This window comes from Schistocerca serialis, chromosome 6 (genome assembly GCF_023864345.2).
Source record: "Schistocerca serialis cubense isolate TAMUIC-IGC-003099 chromosome 6, iqSchSeri2.2, whole genome shotgun sequence".
NCBI classification, from domain to species: Eukaryota; Metazoa; Arthropoda; class Insecta; order Orthoptera; family Acrididae; genus Schistocerca; species Schistocerca serialis.
Genome location: NC_064643.1, coordinates 257,218,313 through 257,234,964, shown reverse-complemented (window position 1 = coordinate 257,234,964; position 16,652 = coordinate 257,218,313).

Below are 16,652 nucleotides of genomic sequence, written 5' to 3'. Positions count from 1 at the left end.
GTTTAGTCAGTTTATCCTGGTCCCATCTCCTTAAATTGCCACCTTTTTGCAGTTTCTTCAGTTTTAATCTACTGTTCATAACCAATAGATTGTGGTCAGAGTCCACATCTGCCCCTGGAAATGTCTTATAATTTAAAACCTGGTTCCTAAATCTCTGTCTTACCATTATATAATCTATCTGATACCTTCTAGTATCTCCAGGATTCTTCCACGTATACAACCTTCTTTTATGATTCTTGAACCAAGTGTTAGCTATGATTAAGTTACGCTCTGTGCAAAATTCTACCAGACGGCTTTCTCTTTCACTTCACTCCCCCAATCCATATTCACCCACTATGTTTCCTTCTTTCCCTTTTCCTACTGTCGAATTCCAGTCACCCATGACTATTAAATTTTCGTCTCCCTTTACTACCTGAATAATTTCTTTTATCTCATCATACATTTCATCAATTTCTTCATCATCTGCAGAGCTAGTTGGCATATAAACTTGTACTACTGTAGTAGGCGTGGGCTTCGTGTCTATCTTGGCCACAATAATGCGTTCACTATGCAGTCTGTAGTAGCTCACCCGCACTCCTATTTTTTTTATTTATTATTAAACCTACTCCTGCATTACCCCTATTTGATTTTGTATTTATAACCCTGTATTCACCTGACCAAAAGTCTTGTTCCTCCTGCCGCCGAACTTCACTAATTCCCACTATATCTAACTTTAACCTATCCATTTCCCTTTTTAAATTTTCTAAGCTACCTGCCCGATTAAGGGATCTGACATTCCACTCTCCGATCCGTCGAACGCCAGTTTTCTTTCTCTTGATAATGACGTCCTTTTGAGTAGTCCCCGCCCGGAGATCCGAATGGGGGACTATTTTACCTCCGGAATATTTTACCCAAGAGGACTTTATCATCATTTAATCACACAGTAAAGCTGCATGCCCTCGTGAAAAATTACGGCTGTAGTTTCCCCTTGCTTTCAACCGTTCCCAGTACCAGCACCGCAAGGCCGTTTTGGTTAGTGTTACAGGGCCAGATCAGTCACTCATCCAGACTGTTGCCCCAGCAACTACTGAAAAGGCTGCTGCCCCTCTTCAGGGACCACACGTTTGTCTGGCCTCTCAATAGATACCCCTCCGTTGTGGTTGCACTTACGGTACGGCTATCTGTATCGTTGAGGTACGCAAGCCTCCCCACCAACGGCAAGGTCCATGGTTAATGGGGGGGGGGGGGGGGGCAGGGATAGAACTGGAGAGAAAAGAAATTTGTGGCACAACTTGACTAGAAGGGATCGGTTGGCAGGACATATTCTGAGGCATGAAGCGATCGCCTATTTAGTATTTGGAGGGCAGCGTGGAGGGTAAAAATCGTAGAGGGAGACCAAGAGATGAATACACTAAACAGATTCAGAAGGATGTAGGTTGCAGTAGGTACTGGGAGTTGAAGAAGCTTGCACAGGATAGAGTAGCATGGAGAGCTGCATCAAACCAGTCTTAGGACTGAAGACAACAACAACAACAACATAACAGTACAGAGAATTTCATAATCAAACACACTCTTTGAACTCTATAACATTAGAATATCGAGTCAGAGGCACATACTAGGTCTTACAGTAGTTTTGGCTACTTCTAAATAGATAGTACGAAGATGACAACGTGCTCACACATTAATCGTTAAGAAAAAACTTTCAAGATAACAATATCAAAGATAATAGGTATCCCTGTTCAGGCTTTAAAATAAGAAAATGAACATTAGCAAATCAGCACTCATCAACAATTATTCACAAGAGCAACCAATGACAATCCAAATCAAATAAAGGGGTTGAAACACGTGAATTAACCAATGTGTGATAAGCGGCCTGAGCTCGACCCATGTCCCAAAAGATTGTCGATTCAGTAGAGATGCTAAAATATACAGTATGGAATACGTTAAATTTACATAACATATAAATGACAAATAGAAAACAAGCCTTTTGATCTTAACTGAAAATGAGACGTTTTAACAATACCTAAACCTATAAAATAGGAACATCAGTGCTGGAGATAAAGACAAATCTCTCTTCATCAAGGTTAACAGATAAAACAACAAAAATGGAAATCCTCTTACAGTCGAATAATTGTTTAACTCAGGCACATCCTTATTACCGGAATGGAAGAGCTTTGGCCAAAATGACGGCCAGCCATATAAGCAATATCAGGTTACGGCAAGAACATCAAACGAAATTCAGTAGCAAACGAACAAGGGTTTTCACAAACCACCGCGGACACTACTGCAGTAAGAACTGGTACTCACCGTCATTCACGTGTCAGACGTAAGAGAATTAAGGACTGTGCAAGTGGCCGTGTCCAGCGACCAAGGCAGAGGGAAACAGTGGAAATCCAGACCGATGGAAGTGGCAATTCTCTGGTAGGTATAAGCATGCTCCGCAAAGTAAACACATGCCATCCAAATATGGCAAGAGGATGTCCATGGCTAGCAAGCTCGGGCCACAGTCCACAGCGACTTCTTCCCAGTCAACCGCAGCAAGCAGACCTGTAGTGTGAGCTATGAATTCACTTAAATCCCACCTGAGACGCTACAAGGGCGTCACCTACCAAGATTCCAGAGAAACCATCTCTGCGTAACAAGACCCAAAGATATTCTGGAAGCCAAGATATCGATATGAGTGCGTGCACAGCTATGTTCTCTGCCCACCATCCTTTAATAAAAATACTGGGGGGTCCTGATGGGGATCAAACCCTAGATTTAAGATACGAACTGTGATTCGGCATCTCGATTGCCAGAACTAATTTTGAGCTGACTTAAATCTGCCCTGAGTTTTCTCTTAGTTGCTCTGTCCTGAAAAAGGAAAATGACTGTGGAGATCGCCCTGATGAAGTCGTATGTCCTATAAAGCGAGGGAACATATTAAAGGTAACTTTTGGCCAGCCTTACTCTGAGCCCAGAAATTCTTTAAAAAAGCGTCACCAACCTTCAGCAAGGCAGGGCATCTGCCTCCGTTAAACTGTGCGGCCTCCCTCCATTGTGCAACGCAAAGATTGTTCGAATCAGCTTCCCAGTTTTTTCCTAAGACTTGGGTCATTTATTGACCACACGTGTGGTTTTGGCGAGATAACCGAAAAAGAAAACATCAGCTTGGCGAATATACACTCCTGGAAATGGAAAAAAGAACAAATTGACACCGGTGTGTCAGACCCACCATACTTGCTCCGGACACTGTGAGAGGGCTGTACAAGCAATGATCACACGCACGGCACAGCGGACACACCAGGAACTGCGGTGTTGGCCGTCGAATGGCGCTAGCTCCGCAGTATTTGTGCACCGCCGCCGTCAGTGTCAGCCAGTTTGCCGTGGCATACGGAGCTCCATCGCAGTCTTTAACACTGGTAGCATGCCGCGACAGCGTGGACGTGAACCGTATGTGCAGTTGACGGACTTTGAGCGAGGGCGTATAGTGGGCATGCGGGAGGCCGGGTGGACGTACCGCCGAATTGCTCAACACGTGGGGCGTGAGGTCTCCACAGTACACCGATGTTGTCGCCAGTGGTCGGCGGAAGGTGCACGTGCCCGTCGACCTGGGACCGGACCGCAGTGACGCACGGATGCACGCCAAGACCATAGGATCCTACGCAGTGCCGTAGGGGACCGCACCGCCACTTCCCAGCAAATTAGGGACACTATTGCTCCTGGGGTATCGGCGAGGACCATTCGCAACCGTCTCCATGAAGCTGCGCTACGGTCCCGCACACCGTTAGGCCGTCTTCCGCTCACGCCCCAACATCGTGCAGCCCGCCTCCAGTGGTGTCGCGACAGGCGTGAATGGAGGGACGAATGGAGACGTGTCGTCTTCAGCGATGAGAGTCGCTTCTGCCTTGGTGCCAATGATGATCGTATGCGTGTTTGTCGCCGTGCAGGTGAGCGCCACAATCAGGACTGCATACGACCGAGCCACACAGGGCCAACACCCGGCATCATGGTGTGGGGAGCGATCTCCTACACTGGCCGTACACCACTGGTGATCGTCGAGGGGACACTGAATAGTGCACGGTACATCCAAACCGTCATCGAACCCATCGTTCTACCATTCCTAGACCGGCAAGGGAACTTGCTGTTCCAACAGGACAATGCACGTCCGCATGTATCCCGTGCCACCCAACGTGCTCTAGAAGGTGTAAGTCAACTACCCTGGCCAGCAAAATCTCCGGATCTGTCCCCCATTGAGCATGTTTGGGACTGGATGAAGCGTCGTCTCACGCGGTCTGCACGTCCAGTACGAATGCTGGTCCAACTGAGGCGCCAGGTGGAAATGGCATGGCAAGCCGTTCCACAGGACTAAATCCAGCATCTCTACGATCGTCTCCATGGGAGAATAGCAGCTTGCATTGCTGCGAAAGGTGGATATACACTGTACTAGTGCCGACATTGTGCATGCTCTGTTGCCTGTGTCTATGTGCCTGTGGGTCTGTCAGTGTGATCATGTGATGTATCTGACCCCAGGAATGTGTCAATAAAGTTTCCCCTTCCTGGGACAATGAATTCACGGTGTTCTTATTTCAATTTCCAGGAGTGTAGTTTTATACCCTGAGACCGGTCGTGAAAAATAATCAGAAATGATTTCACGTCATTATTAACTTACTTCATGAATGATAGGGGTAGTTGTGATTAGAGAAACCCAACTAACAACACTTCTGCATGGGGGCTTAATTAAATAAAATGCAAATAATTTTAATTTTTTGATTTAGTAGCTGTCTGTTCGGTTACGCTGTCTCGTAACCGGTTGGCCCTGACTAGTATTAGTACGCAATCTGACTGCATAGAATAATAACAAAGAATGAAAGGAAACTTCTGTTAACACAATTAATGAATTAAATCCCCAGCAACTATAAAAGCTACGAAACAACAACTACGAACAACAAAGCACAAGTGTAACTGTTCTGTGTGTGGAAGTGTGATTCAACGTACACATCTGGCACGGTTCTTCCTCAATAAGACAAGATATTTTAAATACCATTTACACTAAATTAATTAAATAAAACTGAAATACTATAATTGCACATAGAAACCCGAATTACAGTCTAATACATGAACACAAGCCAGATGCTTTGTTGACTGAACCTGTGACCAAGAGGCATTGTTAGTTAGGAAATTAAAAAAAAATTAAAAAATGTTTTTTACCTTCATATATATTGACTAAAAATACGCTCTGATCATTACAACATCTCCATTCGAACAACATCTGCTGTCTAGCCCATCAAAACAATTGCCCACGACATGGCCTCAAGTAATACAGCTATCAACATCCTTTCAGCAAAGCACTAACCACCACAACTTCTGAACAAGCACTGCCAGTGGAGGCGGCGGAATAAAACTCTTTGGCGCAATCTCTGGCGCTGTGACTCAGTGTAGCCACCTTTCACTTCTCAGGAAAAAATGGCCTTCGCATTATCACTCACTACAATCTTAAGTGCCCCAAACAACGAAAATATTTTGGTCAGGTGCCGAACGGCGTACTAGTCATAAATTTACTCAGAACCAACCAAACAAAACGAGTTAATACGTCAACCATCACAAATATCTATAAATTACAGCTTTTAGTACGGAGCAATGACCCCAGATAATCGATAGACATACTCAAAAGATTTTCTGCCGAACTGGAATGCAGACTGCCCTTCGAGCACTAGAATTAGGTATAGCCGATTTGCATTCTTGGTATTGCCTGCCTAGATTCCTTACATCGTTATTCAGATTTGGTCCGATTAAATGCTCTTTAATCCTTGTGATGGTTTTATAAATACCAGGATATCCCCACACAGAGATTGATGAAAGTATTTAAAAACCGCTGGACTCAGTTCTTCCGGAAGAGAAATCTTGATCCTTACATCCTAATGAATACGGTAAAACAAGAGGCCTTTATTGATGGAAAATCCCGGCACCTTCTGACCACATCTAACGTGCTGCTTTACGTTACATAACTGGGCATCTTTATCTTACAGTACAGCACGAGAATCTCTCCCAGAGCAGCAGAAATACATACGGATTCCCAGTTTCCGAGTGACATTGGAACATGCAAGTGAGAGCATTAGCCACATGGTTGTCTGCACCTCTGATATGCTTCACTTGAAAATGAAAGGTGGAAATTCTGATCATCCAGTAGGTGATCCTTCCTGTTCTACTTGGTGCAGCCAGTTGTCCAGTCAAAGCCGGGTCATCTTGTTTCCGCCAGAAATAATTTCTGTTACACTCCTGGAGTACAATGACTGTTGTACCTGAATAGAGGCATCAGTTTAGGAGACAAATTCACTGTGCAGATCAGGAACAGCTTAGACAGGCCATTTTCAAGGCATGGAACGCAGATTGCTGGGTGGCGGTTCACCAAAGTTTTTGTCCTTTTCGACTTAATTGATTCAAGTGTGAGGCGAACTTCTCAAAATCAACAATAAATTTTAAAAACAAAACTTAATCTCTAAATACCTACTCGCATCTTTCTTGTCTTTAGTTGGAGGGAACTGGTAGATAGTCTTAGCGTGATTGTAATCGAACTTAATTCAATCAGCTGATACAATGTGTCCCAAAAAGGAACTCTCGGTGGGTCAAATTTACAATGGAAGGTTCCATATTAAAAATACAGTAAAAAACAATAAATAGTGTAATAGCCTGTCGTAAGTGATCGAAATGTTCGGTTGAAGGGCTTGCTGTATATTGTAACGTCTCCAAACAATTGCAAACAGATTTAAATTAGAGCTCCCCTAATAGTGAACCCAGCAAGCAAAACAGCACAGCCATCCTGGTGGCTGAACCAAAAGAGACACGATTATATTCGAATAGATTCAAAATGCCTTGGCTTTGACTCTTTGGCCAACAGCAACTGATAATAGGTCTGATTAAGGTCAAGTATGGTAAAATGCGGAGCTCCCGCAAACCAAGGAAAACAGTTATGAAGGACAGGCAGTGGCACTCATTCTGATGCTATCTTTTGATTGCGGGAGCGATAATCAACCACTAGCTGATATCCCTCACCACTGGGCCTGGAAACCAGAAAAATAGGAAACGCGTACATAGACACACCATCCGCAAAAAGCTGATAGTTAATTTTATGTAACTCTTTCGTTTTAGGATGAAACAGTTGGTCACGTGATTAGCCGATCGGGATTTTATCGGTAAGCTGAATTTTGTACTCATTCTTATCCGTGACCCCTAATTTATCAGCTATTACTTCCCAAATTATTTCCAGTTATGCCTCAGTTTCGCTCGAATGAGCAACATTAAAAGCGACAACTTTCTCTTTGATATTTAAATATAATTATGGTTACACAGCAAATATCTTTTCTAACGCCGAAACTGAAAAAGGAACTCTCTGTTTGTGTATTCTATAATACATTTTGGTGTCTTTAAAACATCGCAACCCAGCAGTACTTCTGTCGACGGACGTATGACAATAGTAAGGTTTCTACGGCTGAGAGACCATGAATTCCTGAACTAACACAGATTTCCTCCAAAACTGTCAATAACTGGCCATTGATAAGACATTGCTCGATTATCTTTCGTAAAAGAGGAAGTTTACAAATCTAAAGAAGCTTGCTATACCACTGACACTCGAGCGAAGAGGTGTTGATACCCGAGTAAAGTAAAGCGCATATTGGCGCATGGTTTAAGGTGGTACGGACAAATGGTAAACTTGAGCTGGATTTACTCTATTACAGCCTTTGAGCAGCCCCTGGCACTTCTTACCTTGGGCTGCCACCCGATGGTGTCAGAAATGTTTTACCCTGTTTTGTGGCACTGAACAATCCCGCACTAAATGATCAGACTGATTGCAATAAGAACATCTACAATCAGATGCTGTTGTAATCATTTACCATCAGGGAGTGTGTTTTAAGTTTTAAAGAGCCCAGAATTACATTCACGAATGCCGCAGCTTTCGGCGATAGACATAGCGCGTGTTGACTGTACTCACCACTAATTTATCTAACTCGACAAAAGTCTCAGGTTTATTAGTGAAGAGAATACATGGCCGATCTTCTGTAAGTATGCCACCTAAAATGTTGTTTACTGCCTCCAGTTCAGTGACACTAAGGCTAAAGGAGGACATATCTTCCCCATTATCTTCACTATACCGGACAAGTGGCTCACTATGATTAGACACACGATAGAAACGTTGGATGGCCAGCTTATTCTTAATTTTGCTTGACAGATTTTCCTCTAGGACGTTTCTACGGAAACCGGCAAACGACTCGCTCTTATCAAGGGCCTCAGCTAAAATTCCTCTCAATTTTCCGAGAGTTGTCTGGTAAATAATTTGAAATATGACTGAATGAGCAGTTCTCAGAACTTCAGCCTGAATTTGTAAACGAACAGATAACTGTAAAAGGTCTACAATCTCACCATTCGTGTCTGTTGATGATATATCAATGCTCTATATTACAGGCAAAAGCGGATTACGTAATTTATTAAATAGTCTCCAACTTTCCCTCGCACTTCCTAGCTGCGGTTCCAATCCCTCACCACCAACAGTTGGGTCAGGAAGAGAGCTATTCCTTATCCCGCCCAGTGGTACCTTGACAACTCAGCAAACTGACATCAAGCTGTCACTGAATGATTTTACCGCGCAGCTCTTCAATAACAAAGGGCTTGTTTACAATAGGTATTTACCGTACTGACATCCTGAATGCTGTCACACAAATAGTTCAAATGTGCCTGAATCCTAAAGACTGCGAACGCAAACGCACAATGCTCTGCAGTAACTCCATATTCATCTGCACGCCAGACAGCAAACTACCTTAAGGGGAGGTTTACTATCTTTTGGTTCAAAGAATCGATTTTTTTAATTGCATTTTTGGATCCATAAAACTGTTTAGAATCCACTTCTGAAACAGTTTTTCCTAATACGGAACGGAAATGTTTGTTATTCGCGGTTGAACAAAAAATGCACGTGCCTGAAATCGGCCTTTTTCACGCACCATCTTTTTCTTTCGGAGGACGAGTTATTGTACTGGTGCTTGGGAGGTAACACATAAAATTCAAATGAAAGTTTCAACGTGTGTGGAAGTTAGTCCCCAAGCATTTGCATTCTGGTGCGAGGAGTGTGGAGATTGCGACTTTCCTGGTAGTGAGCAGCTTCAACAAAGGGTATCAGCAATTCTGAGTGGACCTCACCCTGGGACTCTATTCGACGCATTTCGCCAAGCATTCGGACGACCACCGGATTCAAGCGGCCGAAAACCGCCTGTCACCGGCCGTACGAGCGGCTCTGGAGCAGCGCAGGATGGCCCATATCGAGCAGAACGCCCTCTATGAGGAAGAGGAAGGACTTGTTTAAGCACCCGTAGTACCATACTGCACGTACGTTGCGTAATATTGCATTTATATGTAGTCAAAACTTCAAACGCGTTTTTCTCGAAATGACATTTTTATCGCTCGGTATGACAACTTCAAATCTACTGAACCGATTAGCATGATTCTTTGTTTCCGACGAAGGTAACTAAATTGTCTAGGAGTTGTATACCACTTTTATTCCGATCCATCAACTGTAAATATTTTTAAGAAGTAACCGACGAAAAAAACCCTATTTTCTCAAATGGCCGCCATTTTGTTTCCTATGGTCCAAATAAATTAAGCGAGGCACAACTCCTAAAGAATCTTATATACTTCGCTAACGTCAACTCAATTTTGATTTCAAACGAGCCGGCTGACCTGTGACATACCGCGCGTGGAGGTCTACATCGAAATTTTGTTCCGATCCGACGGCACTTCCGCCTTCGATCTTCGACATTTCCGGTCGAAAAAGTTCCAGCTTGTGGAGGAAATATCAATAAACATTTTAACCAAATTTGACATTGATATCTATAACCATCAGTTTAATAAAGCTGCAAAATACTAACACGAATTCTTTACAGACGAATGGAAAAACTGATAGAAGCCGACCTCGGGGAAGATCAGTTTGGATTCCGTAGAAATATTGGAACACGTGAGGCATTACTGAACTTACGACTTATCTTAGAAGAAAGATTAAGGAAAGGCAAACCTACGTTTCTAGCATTTGTAGACTTAGAGAAACCTTTTGGCAATGTTGACTGGAATACTCTCTTTCAAATTCTGAAGGTGGCAGGGGTAAAAAACAGGGAGCGGAAGGCCATTTACAATTTGTACAGAAACCAGATAGCAGTCATAAGAGTAAGAGTCGAGGGGCATGAAAGGGAAGCAGTGGTTGGGAAGGGAGTGAGACAGGGTTGTAGCCTACCCCCGATGTTATTCAACCTGTATATTGAGCAGTAAAGGAAACAAAAGAAAAGTTCGGAGTAGGTATTAAAATCCATGGAGAAGAAATAAAAACTTTGAGGTTCGCCGATGACATTGTAATTCTGTCAGAGACAGCAAAGGACTTGGAAGAGCAGTTGAACGGAATTGACAGTGTCTTGAAAGGAGGATATAAGATGAACATCAACAAAAGCAGAACGAGGATAATAGAATGTAGTCGAATTAAGTCGGGTGATGCTTAGGGAATTAGATTAGGAGGTGAGACACTTAAAGTAGTTTTGCTTTTTGGGGAGCAACATAACTGATGATGGTCGAAGTGGAGAAGATATAAAATATAGACTGGCAATGACAAGGAAATCGTTTCTGAAGAAGAGAAAATTATTAACATCGAGTATAGATTTAAGTGTCAGGAAGTCGTTTCTGAAAGTATTTGTATGGAGCGTGGCCATGTATGGAAGTGAAACATGGACGATAAATAGTTTGGACAAGAAGAGAATAGAAGCTTTCGAAATGTGGTGCTACAGAAGAATGCTGAAGATTAGATGGGTAGATCACATAACGAATGAGGAGGTATTGAATAGAATTGGGGAGAAGAGGAGTTTGTGGCACAACTTGACAAGAAGAAGGGAGCGGTTGGTAGGACATGTTCTGAGGCATCAATGGATCACCAATTTAGTACTGGAGGGCAGCGTGGAGTGTAAAAATCGTAGATGAATACACTAAGCAGATTCAGAAGGATATAGGATGCAGTAAGTACTGGGAGATGATGAAGCTTCCACAGGATAGGGTAGCATGGAGAGCTGCATCAAACCAGTCTCAGGACTGAAGACCACAACAACAACAACAATCTATAACACATGCCGAGAAAAAAATTCTCAAAGAACATGCTTTTTTCAGGCCAAAGATAGCAAACCTCCCGTCACACTTGCCCCACCAACGGTGTCAGCCGTGATGTTGAGGCTGCGATCCAGTGCACTGCGCAAGCGTGGACTTAACTCGGCTACGCTGCCTTCTAAAGGCATTCTCCAAGCTCGTACTTGAGCTGTTTTCGGTTAGATATCGTGTCCCCAGCACAGTTCGCCGGTCCAAGACCATGTCCACCCTTATAATCACTTAAAATCAACATAACAAACATTACAAAGGATCAGAACGGTAATTATAAGTGTACTTACGAAAATCAAAAATAACAGTTTATTCTTTCAAATGGTTCAAATGGCTCTGAGCACTATGGGACTTAACTTCTGAGGTCATCAGTCCCTTAGAACTACATAAACCTAACTAACCCAAGGACATCACACACATCCATGCCCGAGGCAGGATTCGAACCGGCGACCGTAGCGGTCGTGCGGTTCCACATTGTAGCTCCTAGAACTGCTCGGCCAGTCCGGCCGGCGTTTATTCTTTAGGGACCTCCTTTACAAAGAGATGGTTTCTATCATAAGGTATCAAGGCATTACACAAAAAAAACATTTAAAGTAGGAATAAGTAATACAGTGCAATTAGATGCATTACGTATCAGTACCTAAATTATCAGAGTTGCTATAAAGTGATTGAATTAATCACTTTCATCTGGTGCTATGCTTACACCATACGGTAGAATACCTCTAGAAAAAGACAGGAAACATACACATTAGTTTAAATTCATTGCACATGAGAATAACTCATTATCAACTGTTTATAAATGAGATATTTTGTCTACAAAGTGCACAATATTAAGACATTACCACTACACACGATCAGTTTACACTGCAGCTATTAAATTGAATCCCCAGAACTGAATTTAAAATGGACTCAGAGACGTAACGAATTTATTGTCTTTGAAATGCTACAGAGAAGAGCTCTCTTATCTACTAGAAACAACGAAAACAGAAGGGTTGCGAGCCCAATTCACTGCACATATCGCCTTTAAGAGTTAAATGCAGTAACTCTGTCCGAGCTGGCCTTGGTAGAAAAGCCCAACGAACGCCACCGACAGCCATGTAATCCTCAGCCGATAGGCGTCACTGGATGCGAATATGGAGGGGCATGTGGTCAGCACACCGCCCTCCATGCTGTTGTCAGCCCTCGTGATCGGAGCCGCTATTTCTCAGTGAAGTAGTTCTTCAAGTGGCCTCATAAGATCTGACAATGAGTGCACTCCGCCTTCTATGTGCTGCCCAAGCCCGACAGAACTTCCCTTTTGGTGATATGACGAGCATCGGTGCTACTACTGAGGCAAGGCTGTTGGCAGTTAAAATAGACTGCCTAACCAAAAAACTTAAGCACGCTATAACATATTGGGTTGTCTGTGTAACGTAGTATAAGTATAATGGGCGGGTACGTAAATGATCAAGTACACATACATCTATCGTCGTATTCCTTGCTGCTGTAACTGCTTTTGTCGTCAAACCTAAGTACAATCCGTTCTGGTGTTCCGTTTGATGTGGCATATGCTGTCGGTATTAATTTTAACGTGACATATGCTCCTGGCATTAATTTTAACGTTACCTGATGAAGTCCTAACCGGGAAAAACGCGTAAATAATAAATTAAAACTATGCAGTCTACTACTGTTTTCACAATCAGGAGGTACAATTCTCTGTGACAGATAGAACAGGCACCAGAATGCGTTAGTGATTTTCGGGTTTAGAGATATTACTGGCCTGGTACGATACACAAGGGGTGTGAATAGCGGCAGATGTTGAGTGGTCACTGTGAAGGACACGGAAATGCCGAGTACTCATGTGAAACAGAGTTATCAGAATCTCATAGAATTTGAAAGATGCCTCTGTGGGTTTGCATTTGGCCAACTAATCGAATCGTACAATATACAGATTTGTGGGACATTCTGATGTGAATTAGTCCGATTGTGCAGGATACCAAGGAACAGTTACAACAGCTGTGGGCCAGCTTGCGTCTGGAAAGAATAGTGGTCTTATGAAACCTGTGCCATCCGAATCAGTGCTTGCATCCAGACCAGAGGGGGTTCAACATCATTCTGATGTGGGCTCATACCGCAAAGTCCTTTGGAAATTTGACTCGATTTTGTCATCAGATCACATACCCTCTCAAAACGTGAAGTTTCATTTTTTTCCCTCCTTGCTTCACTGTTTTGGCCAGGTAGCGTAGTTACTACTAATTCAGTACCGTTCAATAATTAGACACTGTTTTTTCCACATTAATATAAAGAAGTTAGTTGTTTTTAGATAACGCAATATGCTTTACATGTCCAGGTAAAACGGATAACAGGTGACAGACTTAGTTGCGACTCTTAGCGAAAGCGATTATTTCTTTTCTGAGGAAGTCAATGTACTGGTGATGGTAAGCTGTGTACGTCATTTTCTTTCTCTGGAATTATGACGACGGAAAACAAATGTATTCGTACGGAGTCATCCCGTACGGAAATGGTAGCTTACTGAATAATGTTAATCAATGTATGTAATAAATTAAGTGTGGTGGGTCTGTGGATGCTGCCCAAACTTCGAAAGCGAATTTTGCAGCTGCGTGAAGGTTATATGGTGTGATGCATCCCCATCCATGAACAATGATTTCTGTTGGAACTGCAGGGGTTAGTTATGAAGATATGGGTGTCTAAAGAGGGTATTTGTTCGTGACAAGATAATAAACTAAGCATGATTTGTCTGTGCTGGCCGCTATAAATTCTGCCACAGACTCTTTGAGCCCTCCGACCGCCACTCATGAAGGTTTCGTTTGGAACTGCAGGGGTAAGGTTCGGCGATACAGATGTCAAAAAGGAGCATCACACCAATGGACATCTTATGGTAAGACCGTGAAATAGCTTGGAATCGAGTCTAGAAGTGACCGAGACTGGCCAGTATGTCCGAGAATGTTGTAGAATGTTCCAAAATGTTACATAAAATTGAAGGAGATTCGAGAATGACCTTGATCTCCGAGGTAATACGGAATTAATGGGACGTGCAAAACATTTTTGGCAAACGCTTCTATTTAGCGCTGTACACTAACACTTTTACAACTTTTCGAATGTTAATTTTTACTCTGTTGTCGAATGTTCTTGACGGATTCTGAATGTTAGCAGAAAATAAAGGTAGAAAAGAAACATGTGAATCATAAAGCTCACCATGAAGAAGAGAAAAAACGTCAACTTTCATTTCTGGACTCACAATTACTTGGAAAATCCAACGGAACTTCGGGGCACAAAGTTTATGCAGAGTTCGCGCACACAGAAATTACAGTAGCGGTTTCAGATAGAAAAGAGGAGTGACCAAACATAGCTCGACCAGGCTAAAAGATCGTGAACCACAACATTTGGAGGATAACCTCTATAATTTAAGAACTGCATTCAGAAGAAACGGCTATTCTCACAAGGAAGTGAATGGAGCATTTTGCCATAAACGGTCTGTATCTTCTAATGAAAAAGGAACAACAATGGGAAAATTTTCCTCCTATTCGCAAAAATAGTAGCAGATCGCATCAGCGGAGTACTCAAAAGACAAGGTATCGACACAATGTATAGCGCAAAAACAAAGGCGCATGAATATTCAAACACTGAAAAGGACCTACAATTGCCGTCGCCACAACAGGAGTACATAAAATCTCTCGTACATGCTGTCATGTGTAAAGAATCATTAACACTCGGCCTAAGGAACTCGGAAACAATGGTCGTCTGGATACTGTAGGATCGTCACTAGTAGATGATGCACTTTGTAACGGCCCAATGCTGATAGTCTCTTTTCCAAATTGAATCGATCGATGCCAATCTATCCACTTATGGAATCACCCGATACCATTATTGGTCGTTTTTGCACGGTTCGCGGTTTTTGCAGCGGGGATTAGCTTATTGTTGCATTTATACGTCATTAATGTTGATAATTATGAGAACATTCGGTATGTTTTCTATGCAAAAATATATGCATTGCAGAAATATAGCCGTCCCGAAGTTCAAACTAAAGTGGATAGAGTGACATATCTTGCAAAGAAAAACTAACCTAATGAAAAAATTAATGCGTTAAAACGAAATTTGCCGACAGTACCGAAAACACAAAGAAAATTGCTTTCGATATAACTATCAAATGGTTCAAATGGCTCTGAGCACTATGGGACTTAACATCTGAGGTCATCAGTCCCCTAGAACTTAGATCTACTTAAACCTAGCTAACAAACTAACAACATCACACACGCCCATGCCCGAGGCAGGATTCCAACCCGCGACCGTAGCAGTCGCGCGGTTCCAAACTCAAGTGCCTAAAACCGCTCGGCCACACCGGCCGGCATATAAATACCCAAATATGTATCTTTGGTATTTCTTTGTCTCTGGACTTGAGCTCGAGCCATCACAGCGTGTGTGTAACGAAAAGTTAATTACTGTACAAGGAGTTAGAAATACTCAGACTGTTCAAAGTTGTAACTGTCGGAAGTTATGAGAACGAAGACTAATATCAGCGAAAGTCATCATTGTGAAATAAAATTTTATTTACAAGCGCTTGAATGGAAGACAATGCAATAATTGAGCATGTTAAAAGAACGAAAAATGTGTTTCAGTAGTAAAAATGAAAAACCTCGATCTGTGTTAGAATATGCAATTTAAGACAAAAATAAACGACGCACCACGAAGAAATTATCCGAATGGGACGGACATCGATAGGTGTGATGTACCCGCACAGACAAACAAGCGATTACAGTTCCAGAAACATAGGTTGATTTATTCAAAAGGAAGAGCTTGACAGATTGAGCAAGTAGTTAACGCGTTGGCCACCTCTGGCCCCTACGGAAGCATTTATTCGGATTGACATTGATTGCTAGAGTTGGATGTCCTCCTGCGGGATAGCGTTCCAAATTCTGTCCAATTCGTGCGTTATATTGTCAAAATCCCAAGGTGGCTGGATGGCACTGCCCATAATGCTCTTAACGCTCTCAGTTCGCAGAGACTCTGCGACTTGCTGGCCAAGGTTTATTTGGCGAGCCAGAAGACTAGCAGGAGAAACCCTCGCCGAGTGTGGGTGGGCATTATCTTGCTTAAATGTAATCCGACGATGGTTTGCCATGAAGAGCAACAAAACGAGACGTAGAACATCATCGACGTGCCTCTGTGCTGTAAGGGTGCCATGGATGACAATCAAAGGGGTCGTAACATAAAGAGAAAAGGCACCTCATACTGTCAGTCACTATGGCGGGAGACAGTCAGGTTGGTATCTCACAGCTGTCCGGGAAGTCTCCAGGCACGTCTTCTGCCTGGAATCCCATTGATTAGTCTTCAGAAATAAGTCCCGTTTCGAACTGTGCCCGATGACCGGCGAAGATATACGGACTGACAATTATTGAACTATATGAAATAAAATCGTCATAACTTCTGAACGGTTTGGCTTAGGACGTTCATACTGCACGGTTGGCTGCGGAGCATGGTAGGAATTAGTGAGGGTATGCGCACGCGCCTCGTTGCTGGCGACG